Source organism: Rutilus rutilus (assembly GCF_951802725.1).
Source record: "Rutilus rutilus genome assembly, chromosome: 18".
NCBI lineage: Eukaryota > Metazoa > Chordata > Actinopteri > Cypriniformes > Leuciscidae > Rutilus > Rutilus rutilus.
Genome location: NC_140231.1, coordinates 33,245,120 through 33,255,431, shown reverse-complemented (window position 1 = coordinate 33,255,431; position 10,312 = coordinate 33,245,120). Strand labels below are relative to the sequence as shown.

The following is a 10,312-nucleotide window of genomic DNA, read 5'->3' as shown; positions in this document are numbered from 1 at the left end:
TAATTTTACAGATATTATTTATGCTCTAACAGCAACATTACACACTAACTAAAGTTTGAAACATGGGATCACGCAGAACGGGACCTTTAAAATGGGTCATTTATGTAGTAGAAATGTGAAATTAGTTTTGAATTTGGAGCCTTCTAGACTGAGAAAAGCCAGAAAATTTATTTTTGACTCATGTGGATGAAAGACAACAACTCCCAGAATGCACTTACTTCGCTGTTCTACGAGGCCACGCCCAAGCCACGCCTACCGGTAAGAGCGCGCGTATTATTATAGTATGCTTCCCGCAGACTTCCGCAGAAACCTCCGTAGATGACGACCTGCGCGCGTGTTATTTATTTTCTACTATTTGCTACTGCAATACCGGCGCATAGCTGAAATAACAGATCCGTCTATTCACTGCCGATCATAATATCAAATTGCTATATGGACTAGTGACTGTGAATATTAAAGACTGCTATCAAAGATTGTTCAGCGAGTCTCTGCAAATGAGTGCAGGTTCATGTACTACACATACTCAAGCACACGTTCATCTTCAGCATTTCATCGCCAGATACGCCCAGAAACCCGTCAAAATAAAAGTTCGGTTTAACGTGAAGAAATTATCACAGATAAATTTTACTGAGTGAAGCTATATTGTCATTTAGTTGGTAATAGTAGTGGGTTGGTGTTTGTATATCAGTATGAGGTGTCATCATTCTGTTTTCTTTAGATTAGAAAATTATATGACATCAAGGGGAATATCTATACTTAAAAATTCTGGGTGTTGTGACACTGTTTTTGCTTTTAGATCAACAAATGAGAACCCATAATGATGTCTTGATAATGTCATGCATAAGACTTTTTTTTCCTGTCCTGTCCTGGACTCGGTCTTGTCTTGGACTCGAACCTCTTTGGACTTGGTCTTGATTTGGACTCGACTAGTCCTGGTCTTGGACTAAGGTGGTCTTGACTACAGCCCTAGTTAAAACGCACATCAACCGATCACTTGTTTAGCGTTCATGTAAACACTACATTCAGATTCACCAATCGGAATGAATTCAGTTAGACTGAAACAAAAGGTGTGCATGTAAACAATGAATGGCGACTGTAGAAAGCAAAAGCCGAATCCCGGATATTTTGGACGATCTCGACGGCCAGACATGTTCGGGAAAAAGAGGATGGTAACACCTACTACTCAGCTTTCTCCACAGAACAAGAGCCTGCTAGCTTAGCTTCCAAAGAAAGATGGCTGACACTGTTTGTACATTCTGTGAGTGAGATCACACCATCTATGGGCGGGTTGAGAACATGCGGGACAGCCCCTACTACTGGCTGTAGTCTTTAGCCTTTGGCCAAAAAATCCTCCGATGACCATGAAAATCCATCCATCCTTCATCGGAGGATTTTTTCCAGACAAAAAAATACATAAATCTCTCGTCTCAGGGGGACATGAGGGAGGAAAGCATGGTAATTCGAAAATACTACAGGTTTTCTACTGATACAAAGCTTAATGCTAAATCCTGAAGTATCCCTTTAATGCAGCATTTTTTAAATAGACTGCAGGCAGCAATTGATATCTTGTCAGTAAATTGCATGTTATTCTGTGTAGCTGTCTGATCAGAATCGTGGGAGAATCTCCATTTTAAACAAAAATCTTGATTCTCAATTTTAGTCAGAATCGTGCAGCTCTTTCCAATATGGATGTACACTTCGAAAAACATCGGGAAACTGTAAACTAAAGCTGAGAAAGTGAAATTAGTGAAACATTAGTGTAAATAATCACAAGCTGATCACTCGAGCCACTTTTAAATGCGGTGATGTCAGGAACACAATCCGAGGTCAAACTCAATCCTGTGTGCGTACGGTAAACAGTGCTGACGGACAAACTGAAGTCTGTTGTTCAGGGATTTACAGCACAAGACAGAATCTGATATTGATTTCAGTGAAAGGTCACGGACGTTTGCATGGAGGGGGAAATCGCACCATAGCAACCGCGGTCTACTTGATTATTCATACACCATTTTTTAGAAAAATCACAAGCATCAAATATGATCATGAGGCTTTTGAGGAAGGTTTATTTGCTCATCTCTCAATCATCATTGTATTGCATTGCATTATATGTTTTAAAACTACAGAGCTTTGATCATAAAACTAAACGTTAAATATCATATTATTGGCAGATATTGATCTTAACATGCATTTTATGCAAGTAATCTGTTACATACGGTTGATTTACATCCCAAGCATCATATATTTGACCATATAAATATCAGCCTCTGCACCACATTTGCATATTTTAGCTCGGTTTGGGCCTCTTTTCCTCTTCAAGTATGAGCTCTCGCTAAATATGAGCCATAAAAGCTCAAATATGATTCTAAACAAGAACACATGCAACCATTTTCATTTGTATTTTGTCTAAAGGTTCAATAAACTGTTCCATTAAAAAGAAAAGATATATTTTCCGGACTCTTATTTCATACGTCAGGCTTGACAGGGTTAATCAATGAATTACACTGATGGTAAAAGACTGAACAATCACATATTGACTAAAGTGTGAACAAAAGAGTCAATCTAATGTGGTTTAGGTGTGACCTCGGGCACACTGCGCTCTTCAGGCGCTCTCATTCCCAACGAACACAATGAGCATGAGTTCATTAGATTAAACACAGATGCACAGTGGAACCAGACTGACGTAGATTCAACAAGACTTGTCCTCCTGAAGCCTATAAAACACACACACACACCCTCTGTGCGACATCTGTATCAGTGCTAAGCTGTGGAAAGGTTACCTGCGCTGTGAAACGCCCTCAGAGGTCGATGTTACACGGGGACCAAACCGGGCCAGAGACCCCCTGAGCCGGTCTGAGCCGGTTTTGAACAAGCTCCCATGAGCTCTGCGGCTGACAGATCCCCACAACAACTTCTACATTTACCAAGGGTCCAAAAAAAACCTTCCAAACAAGTGATTTTAATGAACATAAGAACTACTTACTTGTGTAAACGTCACAATAAATGTACATAGAATAAACAAGTAAGATCCAGGGCTTTCATTTATAAAACTGTGTGTAGGATCCTTAATTAATAAAAGTGTACGTGCGCCCGAAAGTCAAAAATGGCGTATGCCAATACATATTGAGATATAAAACCCTTTATAATTCCCTTTATACATCCCAGAAGACACGCGTCTAACCCTGAAATAACCATATATGAGCTTACCACGCCTACAGTTTTACTATGCATATCCTCATCTGCATATCATTTGCATATGCATATTAATCCATGTGATACCATGTTAAACGGTTCAAGACATTAGGAAAATATGAGATATGGATGTACCATTACATTGCTAAAAATAATTTTGTAGCCCATCCCTGCCTTGTTTATGAATAAATAAATCAAAATAGTAAAAAAATAGTATAAATAGTTTTAAAAAGTTTCTCTCGAATCTTTTCGACTGGCCAAATAGTATTTTTAATTGCTTTATATTTTTAAATGGAAACGGAAACTTCCATAACTTTTTTATAGTTTCATTTTTTGCTTTCACTTTAGCGTCTTTAAAACAAGAACAAACTAAGGTCTATTTTCCAAAGCATTATTAAATTACAACATTGAAGTGTCGGATAGTGAATTTTCACGTCTATTCTTAAACAAGGAGTGTGACCGTTTAATATTGAGAATCTTTATCGTTATCTTTATATGTATCATCGTTGGTGTGAACGAGCCTTTCCTAGTGTTTCCCCGTCTTCCACTGGGTCAAACTCACATCAGTCTAGGGGTCATTCAGGGGTACATCTGCGCTGTTTTTAAAAGGATTTATCTATGAAAAGAAAAAAGTTTAACAATGTTAAAACCATAACAGATCAATGCTTTATGTCAAAGACACCTGGTTAATGGGAAAATGAGCTTCATCTGAATGAGGGGTCAAAGCAGATTAACTCAAGAGAAGGAGAGACCTTTGACCTTTAAACAGACGCCAAAAAGATTTAGCAGAACATGCACTTTACACAGATCAGTTCCAGTCAAACGTAACGAGATCGGGGCGTCTTTCATTAGTATTGTTCAGGATACAATGTCTCTCGTTCATTAACTGATTACATGTGTTGTTTAGGCAGATGTGCAGGGAAATAACCCGATAAAGCCTATAATGTATATTGACTAAAGCCTCTAAATGATCAACATGATTAAAGCCTGTTGCACACGCTCTCCTTCAGTCCTTCTGTCGTCCGACTGATAGTTTAGACTTTTTAGCAAGTAAAAGGCTTTTAGTATAATTGCACAAACGTCCACGTTCAGCTCGTAAAGTGATTTTATAGAGTAAACTCAAGATTCACTTTTATTTTGTTCGTAGTAGCACTTCAAGATGAACACTGAGATTTCATTTTTTAAGAAAAATCATGAGTATCAAATATGATAATCTCTCAATCTTCATTATATTTCATGACATCATGTGTAAAACTACAGAGCTTTGATCATAAAACTAAGCATTTAAATATCATCTTACTAAATCATATTATTGGTAGATATAGTGACGACTGATATTTACATGCATGTTATAAAGATCTCATTGATTTACATTTACAAGCATCAGAATTTCATCTTACCTTTTTATCCATATAAATATCAGCATCTTGCATATTTCTGCTCAGTTTGGGCCTGTGAATAAAGCTGAGCTGTGTTCTTCCTCCATAGTCTCACTATATCACACCGTATGAGCCAATAAAAGCTCAAATATGATAGTCAATTGCATATTTGATTTTACTGCATTGCATGCATCAGGCTTTACAGGGTTAAAGCAAGTCTAATGCGTGACATTTGATCAGACAAACTGTGACATTTAGACAATTAGACGCAGCGTACGGGGACATTGCACAAGACGATTGATTAAACTAGAGCTCTGTTTGACCATGCAAAAGACATTTTGTGTCGCTATGCCGTTGCTAGGGTGTTGCTAAGTCTCTGTGATATCCCGGTCTCTTGCTGAAGTGTAATATTTAAGCAAGCACATGTTTCCAAACTTCTAATCCTTTGTTCAAACAAAGAAATCAAGTCTTAATGGACAGAGACGGGATAGTCATGTGGTGCCAGGAATACTGCTCTCTGATTGGATCAGAGGAAGTGATGATGTCATAATAGAGGCTGAATCATGCCTCATCACTTCCCATCCTGAAATAAATCACATTACAGGCATTAAATGTGTGGAATGTTACACTAAAAAGCTGCGGCAACAGTAAACGCGAGTTGAGAAGCCCAACAGAGTCAGAGAGTCTAATAGGGATTGAGAGGAAAAGGCCTGTGGGAAAACATGACCTCGATTTCCCAACATCAATAATTGCACCATTTACAAGTGAATAATATTAAGCGTGAAACACTGTTAAAGAGAAGTAGACAAGAAACAGTGATGAAATAAACCACACTAGCAGATCTTTAACGGATGTACTTGCATAATCCAAAAGTGACAAAGTGACCGAAGATTAAAGGCACAGTACACCCAAAAATATAAAGGCAGAAACTGCAGAATTTTCAAGGTTGCTCTTTTCATATATTGAAAGTGAATGAGGATGAGCAACAAAAATCGCCATTAAATTATCATTACAAAAATGATTTTTTGAAGTTGAGTACGTTTTACAATAAAATACTATTTCAGTCTTTCTACTTCAAATATTCATGTTTAACTTGCTTGATTCTTTGTAATAATGTGACATTTACTAGCGTGAAAACTTTCACAATTTTCAAGTGATTTAAAAAGTGTATTTGTCATTGAATCACTCATTCAAGAGATTCGTTCAAAACGCTGATTCATCCAGTAATGAAACAAGTGAAGACTTTGAGTGAGTCATTGAATCATTCATTCAAGAGATTCGTTCAAAACGCTGATTCATCCAGTAATGAAACAAGTGAAGACTTTGAGTGAGTCACTGAATCATTCATTCAAGAGATTCGTTCAAAACGCTGATTCATCCAGTAATGAAACAAGTGAAGACTTTGAGTGAGTCATTGAATCATTCATTCAAGAGATTCGTTCAAAACGCTGATTCATCCAGTAATGAAACAAGTGAAGACTTTGAGTGAGTCATTGAATCATTCGCTCATTTGATTTGATCATTTATTCAGATTAAGCAATTATCATTTTGTCAGAACCCTGTAGTAAATAACATGTTATTTTGTTTATAATCGTGAGAGAATCATGTTCTCAGAATCGTGATTCTCAATTTAACCAGAATAGTGCAGACGTACAACATCCACAATGTTGTCATTGTCATTCTGCTAAACATCTATTACGAAGAAAGAAAGTCAGTCATACAGGCTTTGGAACGACATGATAATTTTTTGGATGAACTGTTGCTTTAAATCACCGACACACTCACAAATATACCAAGAAACTGATCCCTTGACTAACAGCGAAGACGACAACAGCCCGTGAGCATCAGCGATCACATGCTCAGAGGTTTGGAGGGGGAACACACAAAAGAAACACTGTGTGTGACAGAGAGACTTACTGAGGAAGATAAAGAGAGTTTCAACACGGCAAAGATTCTGATCATTTTACAGTATGACTTTTGTCCCCCCTCATCATCTTCAGCAAAATCGGATTATTTTCATGTGAACTTCAATTTAGAAATGTGTATTTCCACTAAAATGAGCATCATTGGACACGTTTATATAATCAATGCCAATATAATATTGAGGTTAACCAATCAAAACTCTCAAAAAACCAATACGATTCTCTTTCTTAAGCCCTATTCGGACGGGATTAACTTTACAAGGGTAGATGGAGTGTAATTTTACCACAGGACGACTGTAATATTAATTGGCACGGGATAAGAGATCTCAGTAAACTAGCAGAAGTGAGAGAGTAACTCGATTTACACACCGCCGTCACTCCTGTCGTCATGTGTGTGTTACGCTGCTTCCTGATATCACGTGCGCAAACACATATAACCTATATTTATATATATATATAAAACAGTTATGTCCGGTCGAACGATGTATCCGATTGTGTTGGTAAAAGGCACTTATTTAACACTAAAAGATGTTTCGTGCCTCTAACAAGTGCTGTCGATCTTCTCTCTGATCTGATGGTGTGTGTGAAACACTTGAGTTTTGCCACAGACTCGTTCCAGCGTCTAGAACGCGACTGAATGCGTTATCAAGCGTCTCCATACTCGAAAAACCGCGGAAAACTACTTTTAAACACGAAATGATGGAATATTTACGTACATATTTACAGCGGGTCTATTCGCACGGGATCAGTGTCACCTGAGGTCATTTTTCCGGACCTTTTTACTGAAGGTAAAAGACGCCGTAATCTTTACTGACATTGTCCGTCATGATCACTGAGATGCACATTCAGATGGGACTAAAATCACAGAGAAGCTCTGGGGCCGTATTCACAAAGAATGTTAAGGCTAAAAGTAGCTCCTAACTGGCGTATTTAGGAGCAACTCCTAAAAATAATGGGCGTGTCTCTCGTAACTTTAGGACTCCTAATTTTTTTGACTAAGAGTAATTCACAAAGCATTTTAGCCCTAAAAGTAGCACCTAAGCCTGGGACAGCTTAAAAGAAGTCGAGAGGACTCCTAACTCACTAAGACCTTCACAAACCGCTTTTTGTGGCATTTCACGTTGCAATGTTTTGAAATGCGTACGCGACGGCTACAGGAGCTTCCAATCGCGAGCGAACAATTTTGCATTGTAGGCATAACTAGGGTATGCAATAACGCCACCAACAACAAGCAAAACTAGGCTACTCATTGCATGTAAACTAATTGTAACGTTTGATTGTGAATCAAATTAAAATGTTCTTCTCTTTGCAAACGTAGGCAGAGGCATATAGTGACAGATTAATTCAATAATGTTGCAAAGATATTGCATCAATCCATATGTTTCATTAGGCTACTAGGCTATTTGTTTTGCCTTACTCTTTATTCATTTAGGCTATTTATTCAGTTATTCATCATCTTCCGTCCTTCGCACTACTCGTGTAGCGCACGCATTCTCAGACCTGTCACTCATCCTCGTAGGGGAGGGGTTTGGAATCATTCCCGCGTTACAATCATCAGCCAATCTAGGTGGTCACTTCAGTCAAGCTCGTGCATGAGTAATGACGTCATCCATAGCAACGAAGACTCACTCTTAGTTTAGTTGTCGTCATTTTTCTTTATTAAGAGTAGGTCTGAAAGGCGTTGTGAATAACTTTTAAGAGAAAACTCCTAGCTAAAATCTTTTAGGGCGATTTAGGAGTACTCCTAGTGGTAAGATAAAATGCTTTGTGAATACGGCCCCTGGACATTATTAGGGCTGGGTAAAAAAAAATATCGATTTCTCGATTTTAATCGATTCTCATTTTTATGAACCAATATTGATTCTTAAATCCCAAGAATCGATTAGTCATCCTGTTTTCAGTTGATGAATGAATGTAACATTGTAGCGCATCCCATCCAATAAATCGCAATAATCTTTCAAATTACGTCCATTTTCTTACGAAATTCAAAAACATAAATACCGTTTTGTCGCTGTGGCGTGAGATCGCTCTGGCTCAGCTCTAGAGCAGCACATGATCTTCTCTTCCGCCTTAATAATACTAGTAACAGCGCGAAATAAACACGATTGAGCATCTGAAAGTGTGTTAAAAGATAGAGTACAACTTATCGAAGTCCGTATCATGTGACATGGAGTCACTCAATCAGTGTTTCAACCGTGGAAAGACGTCAGTAAATCAGCTTGTAAACAATGTCATGTAACGTCACATTTACCTCAGAAAACCCATGTGACCATAAACTTGTTAGTCAGCTAGAAAAATTAACTCTAGAGAGGAGCATTGTGTTAAATATATGCACCATATTACATATTCATTATAATTCTTAATGTTCTTCAATTTTTAATGCATGTTTGAATAAATCTGGCAGGTTTTTATGACAGCCACCATTTAAATGTTTATATTTCATATAACTTTATTATCATAAAAATAAATAAAAGTGTAATTTAAGTGTTTGTATAGAAATCAGTTAATTTGTATCTTCAATATTACAGTAGGCTAATGAAGCCTATAGGCTACAACTGACTCCCATAGTTTACAGCATTAGTTAAGAGATTGCCATGTATTGTACCTGATATCCAAAATAATCAATATTGAATCAAAATCGAATCGAATTGCAAGCTTGTGAATCGAAATCGAAATCGAATCGAATCGAATTGTGAAATTTGTGTCAATACCCAGCCCTAGTAATTATTACTGTACCCCACCTCTCCATGCTAAACTAGTCCCGTCAGAATAGGGCTTTACACCGACAAACACAAAACGAGAAGCCAAACAAAAGCGAACAAGAGGATGCAAGGGTTTTCATGCTACTCACAGTCACATAAAAGTAGTACAAATTATATATTTTGAGTCTTATAAAATCGCTGAATACACATTTAATTTGTTGACTGATAATTATTCCTACCACCGAAGATCTAAAACAACCAACATATCACACACATCTTCATGTAGCTGATTTGAACAAACAGGGCTTGAATGAGATTTGAGAGCTGTAATGGAGGAGAAGACTATATTATTAAAACAGAAATTGGGTTTGTTCTTCACAAAAAGCAACGTGTACTGTTGTAAAATGGGGGAAATGCAGATAAAAGATTTTTTTTTAACCAAATTCTGAATCCTGCCAAAACCTCTGTGCAGTTAAAAGGAAAATCGATGCAATTGCCACAATTATATGTCAACTTTAATCTGCACTTGAAAAACGTTGGTCATTTCAAATGGAAAAGAACTCAAAACTACATCAGCGCAATCCCGTCAAGTGTTTAACTGTAAGTGCTCTCATTAATTACTTTATAAGCATCCCATAACAAGCCAGTTCAACAGCTTCACCTCCATCAAAACCGTCACCGCTGAGCTCTAAAACACTGATTTAAATTCAGATCTCACCCTCGTGTTTTCCTCTTGTTCTCAGCGGGGGAAAGTTCCTGATCGGCTGGAGCGTTCGGTCACACACAGTAAAACCAGCGGCACACCAGTCCTGCTCGACTCGAGATCACTGCGGCTGTCTCTGCGCTCTGGAGGAGAACGCTTGGACTGTTACTACTGAAGGCCTGGGGCAGGATCTCACACACACACACACACACACACACACACACACACAAGGGAAGACCTACGGCCATGTGACAGAACACCAATAAATCAACAGGACAGATCTGCGTTCCACCAACCTGACATTTTCATCAAAGTAACACGCGTTTGCATTTAGGCAATGCATTTGTCAGACGCTTCCACCCAAAGTGATTGAAGTTACAAATTTCATCAGTTCATGCATTCCCTGGGAATCACAAC

General features: G+C 38.0%; 1 protein-coding gene across 4 annotated transcripts in view; it reads right to left on the bottom strand.

The window, feature by feature from the left end:
* The window catches only part of rab27b (RAB27B, member RAS oncogene family), a 44,511-nt gene that overhangs the window by 11,295 nt on the left and 22,904 nt on the right, over positions 1-10,312 (bottom strand). Inside the window, exon 2 of one of the 4 annotated variants that reach the window (XM_084387182.1) lies at positions 9,911-10,038. The exons of the other annotated variants lie outside the window; for them this stretch is intronic. The gene's annotated coding sequence lies outside the window, so the exon portion shown is untranslated. The remainder of the gene's footprint in view (positions 1-9,910; positions 10,039-10,312) is intronic. 4 annotated transcript variants of the gene reach the window in all.